This window comes from Camelus dromedarius, chromosome 33 (assembly GCF_036321535.1).
Source record: "Camelus dromedarius isolate mCamDro1 chromosome 33, mCamDro1.pat, whole genome shotgun sequence".
NCBI classification, from domain to species: domain Eukaryota; kingdom Metazoa; phylum Chordata; class Mammalia; order Artiodactyla; family Camelidae; genus Camelus; species Camelus dromedarius.
In genome coordinates this window covers 1,069,586-1,086,971 of record NC_087468.1, presented here as the reverse complement: position 1 = coordinate 1,086,971, position 17,386 = coordinate 1,069,586, and the positions used below count along the sequence as shown (strand labels likewise).

The window sequence follows — 17,386 nt, the reverse complement described above, 5'->3', positions numbered from 1 at the left end:
TATTTTGATTATTGTATCTCTGTAAGTTCATCTGAAGTTGTGGAAGGTCATTCCTCCTGCTTTATTCTTTTTCTTCAATATTGATTTGGCAATTTTGGGTCTTTATGAGTCCATAGGAATCTTAGGATTATTTGTTCTAGTTCTGTGAAAAATGTCCTGGGTAATTTCATAGGGATTGCATTAAATCGGTCGATTGCCGTGAAGAGTACGGCCATTTTAACAATATCGATTCTTCCAATCCAAGAGCATAGTATTTCTTTCCATTTCTTTAAGTCATTTTTAATTTCTTTAATCAGTATTTTGTAGTTATCCATGTATAAGTCTTTCACCTGCTTGGTCAGATTTATTCATAAGTATTTTATCATTTATTGGTTGTGATTTTAAAGGGGATTGTTTCTTTACTTACTTTTCTTACTATTTCATCGTTAGAGTAAAAAATGCAACTGATTTTTGCATGTTAATGTTGTATCCTGCCACCTTGCTACATGTTTTTGTAGTTCTTCTCTGTCCTTCTTTCATACTCTTCCCTTATGGGTAGTTGATTTTCTTTATTGTTACATTTGTGCTTCTCACTTGTTTTTGCATACCTAATGTAGGTTTTTGATTTATGGACACCATGAGGTTCATATAAGTTGCTTTGTTACAGTATCTGATTGTTTTAAAGTGATTGTCATTTAAGGTTATATAAGTTCAAAAAAGATCTGCTCTTTTACTCCCTCTCCACTCCTTTTTTGATTGTATTTTTTACATCTTCATATGCATCCTATAAGTGTTTATTGTAAGTATAGTTTTTACAAATTTTGTCTTTTAGTCTTTGTAGTAGCTTGTTTAAGTGTTTGATTCACAGCCATTGCTCCATTTTTGCCTTTCAAGTGGGATTTCCCTCTTCACATAAGTTCTTCTTGTTCTTTTTCACATAAGGAAAACTTTTTAATACTTCTTGTGACGTCAGTTTAGGAATGATGAACTCTTAGTTTTTGCTCATCTGAGATGCTTTTTAATTCTCTTTCAATTCTGATTAATAACTTTGTTGAGTAGGTGGCCTAGATTCTAGGTTTTTTCCTTTGAGTACTTTAAATATATCATGGCTGTTCCTTCTGGCCTGCAGTGACTCTGCTGAAAGCCAGCTGATAGGTTTCCACTATTTGCCTCTCCTCATGACTACAGTGAAACCACAACTGACTGCTAAACAAGCATCCAAGAAAAAAAAAAAAGACTGGATCCTAGCAAAAGAAGATCTTCAGTGGAAACACAGAGACGGAACCACAGCAGGATGGTAGGAGGGGCATTCTCATGATATAGGTGGACCCCATATCCCTCACTGTGGGCAACTCACAAGGTGAAGAATAAGTCACAACAGGAGTGGGAATTATAAGCCCAGCATCAGGCTCCCCAGCCTATGGTTCTGGCATTGGGAGGAGTAGGGGACCCCAGGACAACTGTTTTATTTACTTTAATATTCCTTTTATTTTATTTTTTATTGAGTTATACTCAGTTTACAATGTTGTGTCAATTGCAAGTGTAGAGCACAATTTTTCAATCATATGCTTATTCATTGTCACATCCTTTTCCACCATGAGCTACCACAAGATCTTGTATATATTTCCATGTGGTATGCAGTATAAACTTGTTTATCTATTCTATATATACCTGTCAGTATGTACACAATTTGAACTCCCAGTCTGTCCCTTCCCACCCTCCTCTCCCCTGGCAATGACAAGTTTGCATTCTATGTCTGTGAGTCTGTTTCTGTTTTATATTTAAGTTTATTTGTTTCTTGTTTTTTTGTTTTTTAAGATTCCACATATGAGCAAAATATGGTATTTTTCTTTCTCTTTCTGGCTTACTTCATTTAGAATGACATTATCCAGGGACATCCATGTTGCTGCAAATGGCATTATATTGTCATTTTCATGTCTGAATAGTACTCCATTGTATAGGTATATCACATCTTCTTTGTCTGGTCATCTTTCTATGGACATTTATGCTGTTTCCATGTCTTGGCTATTGTAAACAGTGCTGCTGTGAACATTGGGATGCAGGTGTCTTTTTGATGTCAGGTTCCTTCTGAATATATAACCAAGAATGGGATTCCTGGGTCGTATGGTAAGTCAGTTCCTAGTCTTTTGAGAAATCTCCATACTGTTTTCCACAGTGGCTGCACCAAACTGTATTCCCCCCAGCAGTGTAAGAGGGTTCCTTTTTCTCCACAGCCTCTCCAGCATTTGTCATTTGTGGACTTTTGAATGATAGCCATACTGACTGGTGTGAGGTGATAACTCACTGCAGTTTTGATTTGCAAATCTCTGATAATTAGTATATTGAGCATTTTTTCATGTGCCTATTGATCATTTGTATTTCTTCTTTGGAGAATTGCTTGTTTAGGTCTTCTGCCCATTTTTGGATGGGATTGTTTGTTTTTTTCATATTAAGTCGTATGAGCTGCTTATATGTTCTGGAGATCAAGCCTTTGTCAGTTTCATCTTTTGCAAAACTTTTCTCCCATTCTGTTGGTTGTTGTTTTGTTTTGCTTATGGTTTCCCTTGCTGTGCAAGAGCTTGTAAGTTTACTTAGGTCCCATTTGTTTATTCTTGTTTTATTTCTATTGCTTGGGTAGACTGCCCTAGGAGGACATTTTGAGATGTATGAGAGATAATGCTTTGCCTAGGTTTTCTTCTAGGAGGTTTACTGTATGTTGTCTTATGTTTAAGTCTTTGATCCATTTTGAGTTTATTTTTGTGTATGGTGTAAGGGAGTGTTCTAGCTTCAGCGATTTACATGCTGCTGTCCAGTTTTCCCAACACCATTTGCTGAAGAGCCTGTCTTTGTTTCATTATACGTTCTTGCCTCCTTTGTCAAAGATTAGTTAATGAAAAGTTTGTGGGTTCATTTCTGGGCTTTCTATTCTGTTCCATTTGTTCATATATCTGTTTTTGTACCAATATCATTCTATTTTGATTACTGTAACTTTAAAGTATTGTCTGAAATCTGGGAGGGTTATTTCTCCAGCTTCTTTCTTTTTCTTCAGTAATGCTTTGTCAATTCTAGGTCTTTTGTGCTTCTATATAAATTTTATTATGATTTGTTGTAGTTCTGTGAAATATGTCCTGGGTAATTTGATAGGGATTGCATTAAATCTGTAGGTTGCTTTGAGCAGGGTGACCATTTTAACAATATTGATTCTTCTACTCCACGAGCATGGGATATTTTTTCCATTTTTTTAAGTCTTCTTTAATTTCCTTAATCAGTGTTTGTATAGTTTTCCATGTATAAGTCACCTCCTTAGTTAGATTTACTTCTGATAGTTTATTACTTTGGGTGCCATTTTAAAGGGAATTGTTTCTTTACTTTCTTTTTCTGTTGCTTCACCATTAGTGTAAAGAAATGCAACTGATTTTTTAATGTTAATTTTGTAACCTGCTACCTTGCTGAATTCTTCGATTATTTCGAGCAGTTTTTGTGTGGACCTTTTAGGGTTTTCTATATGTGGTATCATGTCATATGCATATAGTGACACTTTTACCTTTTCTTTTCCAATCTGGGTCCCTTTTATTTCTCTCTCTTGCCTGATTGCTGTGGCTAGGACTTCCAAGACTATATTGAATAGGAGTGGTTATAGTGGCCAGCCTTGTCTTGTCCCAGATTTTAGTGGGAAGATTTTGGGCTTTTCACCTTTGAGTACTATGGTGGCTGTATCTTTTACTATGTTGAGATATGTTCCCTCTATACCCACAATGGTGAGAGTTTTTGTCATAAATAGGTGTTGAATTTTATCAAAAGCTTTTTCTGCATCTATTGAGAAGATCTTATTTTCCTTTCTTTTGTTGATGTGAGTATTACATTGATTGATTTGCATATGCTGAACCATCCTTGTGTCCCTGGGATGAACCCCACTTGGTCATGATGTGTACTCTTTTTAATGTGCTGTTGGATTCTATTTGCTAGTATTTTGGTATTGATTTTTGCATCTATGTTAATCAGTGATAATGGTCTGTAATTCTATTTTTTTTTTTTTTGTTGGTGGCATTGCTGGTTTTGGTATCAGGGTGATGGTGGCTTTATAGAATGAGTTTGGGAATACTCCCTCTTGTTCAGTCTTCTGAAAGAGTTTGAGGAGGACTGGTATTATTAGTTCCTCTTTGTATGTTTGGTAGAATTCCACTGTGAAGCTGTCTGGTCCTGGACATTTATTTGTAGGGAGGTTTTTTATTGTTAATTCAATTTCATTTCTAGTGATCAGTTTCTTCAAGTGGTTAGTCTCTTTTGATTCAATCTTGGTGGACTGTATGTTTCCAGAAACTTGTCCATCTCCTGTAGGTTATCCATTTGGTTCCATACAGTTTTTCATAATATTCTCATATGATACTCTGTATTTCCATGTTTATTGGTTGTAATTTCTCCATTTTCCTTTCTTATTTTGCTATTTGTGCTCTCTCTTTTTTCTTCTTTGTAAGTTTGGCCAGAGGCTTGTCAATTTTATTTACTCTTTCAAAAAACCAGCCTTTGGTTTGATTGATTTTTTCTATTTTTTTAATCTCTATTTTGTTTATTTCCTCCCTGAGTTTTATTATTTCCTTCCTTCTGCTGACTTTCTGGTGTTTTTGGTCCTCTATTTCTAGTCCTTTTAGCTGGTGGATTATATTGTTTATTTGAGATTGTTCTTCTTTTTTAAGGAAGGCATGTATTGCTGTAAGTTTCCCTCTTAGCATTAGCATTGCTGCGTCCCATAAGTTTTGTGTGGTTGTGTTTTCATTTTCATTTGTCTCAAGGTATTTTTTAATTTCAACTTTGATTTCCTCAGTGATCCATTGGTTTTTAAATAGCATGTTGTTTAATTTCCATGCTTTCCTCTTTTTCTTCTTTGTTTCTCTCTAGTTGATTTATAGTTTCATGGCATTGTGGTCAGTAAAGATGCTTGAGATAATTTCTTAAAATCGTTGAGGCTTCTTTTGTGACCAAGTACATGATGAATCCTAGAAAATGTTCCATGTGAACTTGAAAAGAATGTATATCCTATTTTTGGGGGAGTGCAATACTCTGAAAATACCCACTAAATCTAATTTTTCTATTGTATCATTTAATTTCTCTGTTGCCTTCTTTATTTTCTGTCTGGAAGATCTGTCTAGTGATCTTAATGTGGTGTTAAAATATTCCAACAATGATTGTAATCCCATCAATTTCCTCCTTTATCTCTGTTAGTAGTTGTTTTACGTACTTAGGTACCCCTATGTTGGGTGCGTATATATTAATGATTGTAATGTCCTCATCTTGTATTACTCCTTTAATCATTATAATATGTCCTTTTAATCTTTCTTTATGGCCTTTGTTTTAAAGTCTGTTTTGTCTGAAATCAGTACTGCAACACCTGCTTTTTTTGGCTTTTCCATTTGCATGGAATATCCTTTCCATCCTTTCACTCTCAATCTATATGTGTCCTTCTCCCAAAAGTGTGTCTCTTATATGCAGCATATTGAAGGTTCTTGCTTTATTATCCAATCTGCCACTTTATGTCATTTGACTGGAGCATTTAGTCCATTAACATTTACAGTAATTAATGATAGATGAGTATTTATTGCCATTTTTAACTTATATTTGCATTTGATTTAGCATTTTCCCTTTGTTCCTTTCTTCTTCCTTTTGTGATTTGGTAAGTTGCCTGTGTATTATCTTGGATTTCATTTAGTTTGTTTGACTCACTTGTAAGCTTTTGGCTTGTGGTTACCCTTTTTTGTAAGTCTATTAACCTATTACTGTAAATGTTTGTACTAAACAGATAGTAATATTAGCTCAAACCCATCCTACCAAGAACACATTTTTTTTTAAAGAAGAAAGAAAAACACAATACTGTATGTTTTCTTGCTTCCCTCTCCCACTCAATGATTTAGATGTCTTCTTTTACAATTTTGTATTTATTCTATTTGTAATTCATGGCAGTCATCTCCTTTCCAGTTCTGAGTTTCTCATTTTTGTAGCATCCTGCTTCTTTTCTATTTAGAGTAGACCTGTCAATATTTCTTTTAGCATGGGTTTAGTGTTGTTAAGCTCTTAGTTTTTGCTCGTCTGTGAAGTTCTTTATCTCTCCTTCTATTCTAAAGGATAGCCTTGCTGGATAGAGTATCCTAGGCTGCATATTTTTTCATTCAGGACTTTGAATATATCTTGCCACTCCCTTCTGGCCTGTAGTGTTTGTGTAGAGAAATCAACTGAGAGCCTTATGGGGGTTCCCTTATAACTCACCTTTGTTTTTTTCTCTTGCTGCCTTTAGGATCATTTCTTTATCCTTGACTCTGGCCATCTTGATTAGGATGTGTCTTGGTGTGAGTCTGTTTGGGTTCTTCCTGTTTGGGACCCTCTGAGCCTCCTGTACTTGGATATCTGATTCCTTCTTTAGGTTTGGGAAGTTTTTAGTCATGATTTCTTCAAATACCTTTTCAATCCCGTTTGTTCTTTCTTCCCTTTCTGGAAACTCTATTATGCATAGATTAGCGTGCTTTGTATTATCCCATATGTCCCTTTATTGTTTCCATTGTTTTTTATTTGTTTTTCTCTCAGCTGTTCTGATTGGGTGGTTTCTGTTGTCCTGTCTTCTAGGTCACTTATTCATTCCTCTGCATTATCTAGCCTGCTATGTACAGCTTTTAGATCACTTCTCATTTCAGCCAATGAGTTTACCAAATATACTTGGTTCTCTTTATAGCTTCTATTATGTTTTTGACATGTTTTATATCTCTAAACACTATCTCTTTTAGTTCCTTCAGTACTTTGATCACTTCTTTCTTTGAAATCTTGATCTAGTTGGTCATCAATGTCTATTTCCTTGATTGTGCTTTCAGGGGATTTCTCTTGCTCTTTTAATTGGGAGTGGTTCCTCTGCTTCTTCATATTGCTCATACCTCTCTGGCACTGTGACTTAAGGAGTATCAGTTATCTATTGTGGTCCATAAGGAGTGTATTTATTTATCTACCTAAAGCCTATGCAGGAATAAAACAGATTATTTCACTTCTTTGTCTTTCGAAGAAGGTGATGTTCTGTCTGCATTAAGCAGGTGCTCTGGTTGGCTGAGTGGGTCCGTAGATGTGAGTTTTGGTGTATTTGTTGGAGAGAGTGAGCTAAGAGCATTCTTCCACTCCTCCATCTTGCTTCTAAACTCCAATATCATGTGTTTTTATAGCGAGAGGTATTACAGTGTTGAAAGCAGGGCTTGGTTCAGTTAAAAATGAGCTGAGGGCATGAGGGATGAGACATCCTCCATCCTCTCCCCTCCTAGGGTGAAACATATGACTGTCAATTTTGAAAAGATAGTCACAGTCCCTAACTAGCCCAGCTCAACTAGTGTATGTTAACAGGAGCAGCACCACCAGAGGCATTGGAGACCCAAGAATATTGCAGTCTTAAAGATCTCTTGGAAAATTTTTGTTCGGTTTTGGTTTTTTGTTTTTCTTAAAATGTGGGGCATACTACTAGTATAGAGGGAAAAATAGTTGTCAGGAAATGTTTTTTTCATATAACAGTTTCATTGCAATTTTGTTCACACACCATGAAGTCCACCCATTTAAATGGTACAATTTGGCGTCTTTTAGCATATTCACAGTGGTGCAACCATCATTATTCCAGAATGTTTTCATTGCTTCAAAAAGAGCTGTGGAAATGAATGACCCATCCAGCCCTCCCCAGTTCTAAAGAAGTTTCTTGGCTGTTCCTGAGCATATATTAACTTGTTACATTCCATGAAAAATCTGGGGGGAATTCTAATCAGAATTGCATTGAATCTATATATTAGAATGGGAAGAATTAATGTCTTTATGACATAAACTTTTTCTATCCATGAGTATATCTGGGACCCTATCTTTTTATCTCTGTAGAGCGTGGCTCATGGGAAGTCCTTACTAATTGTTGGGTCTGTGAATGATGAGATTATATACATCATTAGTTGTGACTGTAGCCTTTCACAGAAGAGAAAACTAACCTCAGTGAAGCAAAGTGCCTCCCTGATGGTCAGAAAGAGTGACAGCCAGTGCTGGAGTGATCCAGTGGACTTGGTGCTTGCAACCATTGTTCTCTCCTTCCTACAGCTAAGCAGATTACAGAGTTCTTTTAATTTTTTTAATGGTGTTGCTTTTATTTTTATTTATTTATTTGTTTCTTAAATTCTTATTTTTTATTGAAGTGCAGTCAATTTACAATGTTTGTTTCAGGAGTACAGCAGTGATTCAGTTATACTTATGCATATGTACACATATAATTTTCAGAGTGTTTTTAGTACAACTCATTACAAGAAATTGAATATAGTTCCCTGTGTTATACAGTAGGTCCTTGTCATTTATTTATTTTATATATAGTTATGTGTATCTGTTAATCCTAAACTCCTAATCTGTCCCTCCCCCCTTTCCCATCTGCTGACCACAATTTGCTATGCCCATGAGTATTTCTAGCAGCATCCTTTTTGCTAGTAATATATGCTGGTTGGCTGCCTTCACTTTCATTAATTCCAACTTATCTGTAGGTGTTTTTCTTCTGGTGGGCCTGCATGTGGTTTGCACACGTGTTCATACAGATCTGTATTTGGAAGAACTCCAGGCCTCGTGTAGTGCCTGGCACGGAGCTCCCACTGAGCTCATGCTTCAACTGGGAAAAAACATAGTAAAGTTTGGAATTTCCAGTACAATTTAGACTTCTGGGTTTCTGTAACCTACGCTTAACCCACCTTAATGTTGGCTGCACCTGTAGTGGATCATTTGATGGAACTTCATGGTATGGCGGTGTAGAGACAGGGCTTCCTTTTTTCTAACACTCACTCTCCTGGGCCTCCCAGATCCTACCCCAGCAGCGCTCAGGGCTGGCTTGGTGCTGCACTGAGGCAATATTTGTTAATAAGTCCCTTTCCTCATCTCTTCTGAGACTCCAGTTCCTTCTCTGCACAGTGAGAGCTTGGACTAGATAAGTGCTTTTTGGTTTCTTTTAAACCCATGTCTCCTTTTGAGAAACCAAGAACTCAAGTCCCTCCCCCACCCTAACTCTTCAGATTTTGATACGTCCTCCAAGGGGTGACACAGCTCTTTGTGGAAAGTTGATGTGATTTTGGTTCTTTCCAAGTGGTGCAGAAAAGACTTCAGAGATTTATTTCAGGGAGGGGGCAGGAGAGGGACAGTATGTCAAACTTTTTGGTATAAGCGCTGGAGCAGGGGCTTTGGTTTAAATACAGCCTCTGACATGGTCTCTCTCTAATCTTGCACAATGTGATAAACCTCTCTTTTCCTCCGTTTCTTCATGTGTCAAGTTGGAATGTTATTATTTTAGGCTCTTCATGAAACAATATACACAGAAGTCATTAGTTTCTCAGTAGAAACATGACCTGTTAGGGAGTCAGGGATTTCTTTAAAAAAAAAAAACAAACCTTGTCCATGGCATGCTGTCGATGTGTATTTTGAAGTTCCTGGAGGGTGAGGGTTGAGTCTAAAGTCCATCATGGGACAGGTGGCGCCTGGGTCTGTGTGCCCCAGATTGCCCCCTCCTCCCCAGTCCTCTTCCTCAGTCCAGGATGAAGTTCCTGCCATTAAAATTACACAGAGTTCTTGTGGATATGGTTTTTAATTTTATTGTTTCACTGGGGAGGGCTGCTGTCATGATTTCCGTGGTCAGGTTTTGGTGACCTGAAGGCTATGCAATTGGGTATTCCTATTTAAGTATAAGAAAACAAAGTTACAAATACAACATTAGACCTAGGGTGGTGGCAGGGGCTCTTGGAAGTGGGGACAATTATCTCTGTTAGCTTCAGGTGCAGTGGCCTCTGGCCACGAGGACCCATCCTTGTGCTCTGGAGTTGGAGGGACCAGTAGGTTCAGTGGGAATATTTACTGTGTGTATATCATAGGCTGTGCATTGTCCTATTTGTACTGTGTGTTCCTTATTTAAGACAGTGAGCTCATTTAATCTCAATAGCCTCTTTAAAAAATTAGACTTTTTATCTTGAGATATAATCAAGATTCCCATGCAGTTGTAAGAGCTGATACGGAGACAGACTATGTACTCTTTGCCCAATTTTCCTTAATGTTTCCATCTTGCAAGGTTGGGGTACAATTCATTATTGACTCACTAACCCTTTGAGGTTTGTGTTATTACTCCCATTTCTATTCGTGATTAAAGTGGGGTTTAGAGAAGCACACAGGCCTGCCCAGGTCACCCACATGGTTAGTGTAGAGTCGGGAGGGAAACGGGCTTGGGATTTCCAGACAGTACCATTATGATTGTGTCAGGGAGCAGCATTCAGATGCTTGTTTATTCATTCATTCAACAAACATTTATTGAGTACACTCTGTGGATCAGATGCTTTCATACGGTTATCTAATTCTTCAGCAGTACTGAGAATCAGCTAACGTTTTCTTTTTTCATCTGTGAAAATTAAATCTCAGAGGTCATAAAACCTCCCAAAGGAAATACAGCTCATAAAGGAGGGATTAGTAAATTTGTACATCCCCCCTTTTTATGCAGGTGGTAACCTAGGCATTTTGCATTTGCAATCTGCCTTGATCTAGATATATTCTTGTAAGGCAAGGTTTGTTTTTTGTTTTGTTTTGTTTTTAATTGAAGTATAGTCAAGTTTAGAATGTTGTGTTAATTGCAATGTTTTTTCTTTTTAATTTTTAATTAATTTTTATGGGGTAATTAAGTTTATTTTTTGTTTCTTTTTTTATTGGAGATACTTGGGATTGAACCCAGGACCTCGTGCATGCTAAGTATGTGCTCTACCCCTGAACTGTACCCTCCTCCCCAGGGCGAGTTTTCTTATCCATTATTTTGCAGCATAGTAGTTCAAGTAAATTGGAGTTGAAATCCAGATCTTTCGATCCCACTGTGGTTCTTTTCATTATATTCTGCTGAGGGGTGTGGAAGCAGTTCCTTTGTTTATTCATTTATTCAGGATTTTTGAGCATCAGGGCCTGGCTAGATGTTGGAAACAGAAAACAAGAAATGACCCTTTTTTGCAGGGGCTGGAAGAAAGAGCAGGATAATGTGATCCTAGCTATGGTAGCCATGTGCAGACTCTGAGGACAGACTGTACCCCCAGGTTTGCTTGGGCTTCCCTTGACTTCTGGCTGGTACACGCAGGTCACCGCATCCCAGAGGGGCCTGCAGCCCACAGCATAGTGTGTACCTCAGTCTCCTCTCCCCTCTTGGCACAGCCTGCAACATGAGCATTGCTGACTACATGCAGTGTGCTGAGGACCACCAGACTCTCCCCATGGTGGTCCAGCACGTGGGGATTATCTTGGAGGAGAATCTCTTATGCATCTATAAACAGATATCCTCAGTGAGCCAGGTCAGGCTGTGCGGCTTCCAGCAGTCATTCTGTATCTGCTACAGGTACCACTACCCACACAAGAACGAGTGGGTAGACTTCAAGACCCACCGAAGGGTCACGGGCCTCGTCACCATCACTGACCGCTTGGCCAAGGACTGGCTGCAGATCGAGGAGATCCCTGTGCAGAGGAGATGTGTGGCAACATGCAGGACGATTCGTGGCTCTTCGTCTTTGTGCTGAAGGGCAAGCTCGCCGAGCAGCTGCGCACTGATGTGGCCTTGTACCCCAGCTACGAGGACTGTGGGATGGTGGAGAAGAGGATCAAGGACTTCATCGAGTCGCTCTTCATCGTGCTCGAGTCCGAGCACCTAGACAGGGCCACCAACAATTTTGGGGACAAGATCTCCCTCCTCTGCATCCCATTTGAGAATAAGGACTTGGTGGGACTGGACACAGACAGCAGGTAAGCCTATGTGGAGTCCTGGCCACCCTGGCTGTGTGCCTGGGTTGCTTTCCTACATCCAGAAAGGAATCAGCAAGAAGGGGAGCTGTCTTGCAGCCAAGGGGGGAGGGAGATGCAGCCTGATTGTTTTCATAGTTTTAAAAATGAATTCATCTTTAGTTCAGAGAGATCCATTTAGGGTTAGTTTGGATACTTACTCCCCCTTTCCAACCAAGACCCCTGGTGGGACCCCTGGAGTTGCTGTCCAATAGGGTAGCCACAGCCAAAGAGGCTGGGAGTGCTGGGGAGGAGGTTGGTCTAAGCTGAGACGTGCAGAAGGTCAAATGGACATCAGACACTGAGACTTGTCTAGAAAAAAGAATGTAAACTAACTTGATAATGTCTATATTTACTACATGTCAAAATGATACTATAATACATATTACATTAAATTAGATCTGTTCTTAGAATCACTTTAAAGTGTTTGTTTTTCTACTTTTTTAAATGTGGCAACTGGAAAACTTTCTTTGTTTTACTCTCATTGCATTCCCGTTGTCCTGGGACAGTCTCGTCCATTTCATGTATAGGTTAGGGGCTGAATCCCTAGACCCAGCAGATCGAGGCACTAGCTGAGCTGGGGCTGGAGCCCATGTCTCCTGCCTCCCAGGCTGTTCTTCCTGCCTGACAGCCAGCATGCCAGGTAGGACATCAGAAACACCGCCAGGGATTTCCAAAGGAGCTCCTTAGGCAGGGGAAGGCGTGTCAAGGAGTATGGGACAGAGTATGGAAAAGTTCATTCTTACTTTGTCCCTGTGATTAAGTCAGTGGCCCCACTTTGCCCCGGAATTGCAGACGAGCTCTTCTGGGCCATCTGCCCCCTCCGCCACCCTCTGCTCTGCTTCCCTGTGTGGCCATCGTGCCATCCCTCGGGCAGAAGAGGGCGAGATGCCTTTGCTGAGAGGTGGTCCCCCTTTGCTGAGGAGAGCGAGGGAAGCTGTGTCCTCTGGCCTCGGGCCTCGGGCCCTGAGTCTGCTCTCCCTGCACTGGAGAGCACGCAAAGCGGTCTCATAGGTGACATTTGGTGGTCCTTGCACATCCTACCGGGCCCGCTGTAGAGTGGAGGCTCCGTAATTCTTGGACTTATCTAAGGTCAGACCATACTTTCTGGGTTTTGGTAAGTTAGAGGAGAAGACACCAGAGAACTGACAAAAAGAATGTCCCGGCCAGCCCTGCGAGTGAAAGGCACAGGGGACCAGAGTCCCACCTGCGTGTGGTGCCTGGCGGGCTCTGGATGAATTTTCAGTTCCTCCCCGGACATGCCTCTATGGCTTAAGGAAATGGCGAGACATGTTGTGGCCATGATGTGTACTTGTCCTTGCAGGGCTCTGTGATCTACACACCTAACACCCTTCTGCTCCTTGAGGATGAGGTGTCACGTTTAGGGTCCTAGGCACTGCTGAGGGCACAGCTGCCAGCACCTGGCCACTACCAGGCTGGCTCTGTTCACCTCACCTGTCACCTCCTGCTGAGCCCCCAGGCATTAGGCGAGAGAGGTACATCGGTGATGCACTAAGGTGGGGCTGCTCGTGCACACAGCGCTGCAGCGTCAGCAGGGACCACCTTCTCCCCCTGGACAGACTGGTGGGTGAGCGGTGGAAGCCTGGAACCCTGCTCCAGCCCCCTGGCCAGTGCCTCCTCTTTTGTCATAGGAGGCACTGGTGACATTTTTGCTCAGCAACTGCTTGGCTATGAGTCTGCGGGCCCACCGGAAATTGCCAGCTTGTTTTTGCCTTTTGAAGTCTGTCCTCGGGATTTGGCGGAGGAGCTAGTTTCAGGACAGTGTGCTTAGTGCATAGTGATTGACACTGTCACCATTGTTTACCCAGAACCTCGTCTACCAGGCACAGCTCTGGGCATCAAAATACAGCAGCACATTAAACCTCCCTCCTGTTGGATCTGTCTGTTCTGGTACCAGAAGTGCTTGGCTTGCATCTGAACGTCAGTGAGATAACGCAGCCAGTGAGCTCCGGTCAAACACGTTCTCCTCCCATCACTTTTACTCCATTGTTGCTTTTATTCCATAGTCACCCAACTCTTAAAACAATGCTTTGTTGCAGGAGCAGAGCCTAATTCTCTCCTGCTACTCTTGGTGGGAGTGAGCAAAACTGTCAAGCCTGAAATGAGACCAAGTATTGTAGATCAAAAGCTGTCGAGGTGCATGTAGGTGGAGTTTTGGTTTGGGGCGCTGACGACGTTGGGGTTCCCATGGCAGTGATGCTCCCCTCAGGCCCCTGGCTTCCCCGGAGCAGGAGGTGAGGGTGGGTCTCACTCTCCCCCATCTCTAGCCTCATCAAACTCACGTAAATTCTTATATTCATGCTGTCAAAATTATTTTGGTTGTTGTGTATTTCTAACTTTTGCTTGTTCCTCTTTTCCTTTTACTCTCGTACCACCCTGTGAGCATGCTGTTGGGTCTGAAAAGGTGGGTTGTGCACACCCTGCATCGGAAATACCTACATTTCACTTCGTGCTGCCTCCATCGCTTTAAAAAGCAAAAACTTAACAGCTGCCTTGATCCATTTATTATCCTAGTCATCCTATTATTTTCTAAAATTTTGGAATTTTTGCTTTGTTAACACATCACACACTGGTGTTTGATACCTGTTAAAATCCTTGCTTGGAGGAGCCTGTTTGGTCCTCCTTATATTGGTGACAAGTGAGCCATTATTAATTTTGCTTGTTTGTGTGTTTTGAGGAAGTGAGATGCGAATTGATTTAGGTGGCTTCTGAGGGAAGTTTTTCATGGGTATTTTCAATTGGAAAGTCAAAGTCTGCAGTACCTTGTTTGATTCTGGCTTTTACTCGCACGCGGTTCCTGGCCGTCGCTGTATAATGAATCTGACTGGGCTTCTGGGCCGGCGGTCAGTGGGGAGGACGTGGCCAGCTGGTGGGGTTAGCAGCCCACAAGGGGCACTGTTGGAGGAAGCAGTTTTCTTTTGCTTTTGCCTTCCCCATCCCATTTATTTTACGTTGCCTTCATAAAGGAGCAGAAATGGGTCTAAAATCCATGTCACTCTTTTGTTCCCTTTATGACACTGGTTTCTCTGAGAATCAGGAAAATGTGGCCTTCTGCTAAGTAGCTGGCTCACTTGGATCTGGTGGACACAGGGACTGCTAACGGGAACCGTAGCTTCCTCTCTGCTTCAGCCAGTGGGCATTCAGAGCCGGGTCTGTGGTTTGCTTAAGCAGCCGTGCACGCCTCCCTGCACCGGCCTTTACTTTTAACCCATGTTGGCAGTAAAGAGCTGACTCTGTTGCAGCTGACGTCCCCCACTGACGGCCGTGTCGTTAGTTTGCGGTAGTGAGACACCAACACCCCAGTCAGCTGTGAAGGGAGATGCTTTGACCGACCTAGGACCTTGGATTCTCACCCCCACCCTGGTTCATCTCACCCGGGGGAAGGGTTGGGCCACCACCGTCATGCTGGCCATGAGGCCTTCTTTCTCCTTTCATGCTCTGGTCCAAATGTAGACACTTCATCCTTCACTGACTTGGTCTCGCTTGAGACAGGCCATAATATCTGAAAGAGTCCACCACATTCTCGGGGGGAACAGAAAAGAAGTAAGTGTAGCAAGTAGAAGGAGTCTAGGCTGTCCGGGTTGGCAAATGCAGGCTGGGATCTGTGATTGGTGGGCTGTGCCCTGGACACAGGCCTTTCCCGTGGCTCCCGATTGCCCAGGGGTCGGAGTGAGAACAGCCTTGCCTGGGTTCCCCCATCCTCATCTGCTCACTGGCAAGTGTGTCTGCTTATTAGGAGCTCCCCCAGACCTCGGGACCTTCAAAGCTCAGATCACGGGAGAAACTTGAGTCCCTTCTCCTGGGCCTCCTTTGTGAGAATCCAGTGCCTTCTGAGGTGACCGGCGGCAGGAGATGCCTCCCCTTCCAGGGAGCACCCTTCGGAGGACTGTGACTCAGTGCACCTTGCTGTGAGCTTGTGGGGATCCGGCCGTGGTCCCTGCAGAACCAGACTTGAGATGGGCTTAGCGCCGGAAATGACAGGACTAATATTACAGGCCAGGGCTGGAGGGAGGGAACAGGGGAAATTGAATGTGACTTCAAACACCTAGGTGAGTGCTGGGTCTGTTACTAAAATGGGGAGCATGGGAGGTACCTGCCAGAAATTTAATTCCAGAGTAAATGGTGGACATGAGGCATTTTTAAGATGCCATTTTTCATCCAAGTTAGGACTTCATAGAGTCACTCGGGTCTATGAGCCTGGGTCTGATGTGAAGGAGCCAGACTAGAGATACACGTTGGGAGTCGTCATTCTTAGCTGGTGTTCACAGCCTTGCATGTGAATTAGCTCATCTTGAGAGGTGCAGACTGAGGCTGAGGGGGGGCAGGGCTGTGCCTGGGTTGAAGGAAAGCCCAGACCATGCAGCTTTGGTGTGTCAGTCAGCGGCGTTTAGGATTTTCAGGGCAATGTCATTTATCCTTAAGGGGCCGGGGGGTGGGCAGGGCCAGCCAGGAAGAAATTTGAAGGGAGGGTCGTGGCCACGTGTGTGTCTTGGGAAGTTGCAGAGTCTGCAGGGTCCGGAGGGTAGACTCCTTCGAAGCTGGAGTTGGAGTAGTGGGTTGAAGGTAGTCACACTAACCTGTCATTGAGGGAAGGAGGCCTAGGGAATCCCCGCTATTCCTGACTCGCGTTCCAATGAACAGTAGGCAGACAGAGGATCTGAGGTGAGAAGGGATGGGCGCTGGGAGAGAAGCCTACCTGGAGAATGGTGCTTGAAAAATTCTGGAATATTCTCCCTGCAAAATAGAGGTTAAAAAAATCCAGACTCTTAAGAATATTGATAGTGACTGGGGAGGAGGCAGTTGTTTTTCTGGCCTCCTAAGGGTAAGGCATGTATCCAGGGATACACAGAATATTCGGGCAGTCTATTCCGGGCGTTTGGTACCGGGGAAACAGCACAAGTTTAAAGGGGGACAAGGGCAGCAGAGGGAAACTAGCCAGGCCCCGTGTCAGGTACCAGTCTGCCGCCCTACTTGCATGTTGCATTCACAACCATGCCTCCCAGGTGGGCGGTGGCAGCCCCCTTTTGCGTATTGGCAAGCCTTCTCAGAGGGGTTAAGGTATTAGTCCGTTTAGAGTGTAGTAAATGCTGTAACAGGATTCAAGCAGGGTCTTGTCAGACTTCAAGGGTGTGTTTTCTCTGCTAATTCCGGTACCTCCCTGTTGTACGTGAAATGGTGAAGTGGGTCAGTTTTGGGGCCTTTCAGAAAAAGTACGATTTAAGTGCCTCAGGACTGATTCACAAAGCTCAGTGTTCTTTGATGGTTCGGTAGCACCGCAGTGCTTTACGCCCCACAGAGGTAAGGTCTTACTCCTTTGACGATGACGTGGTTGCAAATGACGTACAGGTGCAAAACCAGATTTAGCAGCTTCTGAAGGGAAACTCCAGTTCTCCCTTGATAGACTTTCTTCTACGGGATGTAGCTGTGCTGCAGCATAGGCCTGAGCTGTCTGTATGGATTGTGGGTTTGATATCCAAATTTAGCATAAAACAGTCAGATGAAGAAAATCAACGTTCACAATTTATTTTTGGGTTTCATTAGACAAGATATACTATCAGTTAATGGC

At 42.3% G+C, this 17,386-nt stretch overlaps 1 pseudogene; it reads left to right on the top strand.

Moving 5' to 3' along the window:
* Positions 1-10,995: 10,995 nt before the first annotated feature.
* LOC135319835 (trafficking protein particle complex subunit 9-like) overlaps positions 10,996-17,386 on the top strand; it is a 51,303-nt pseudogene continuing 44,912 nt past the window's right edge.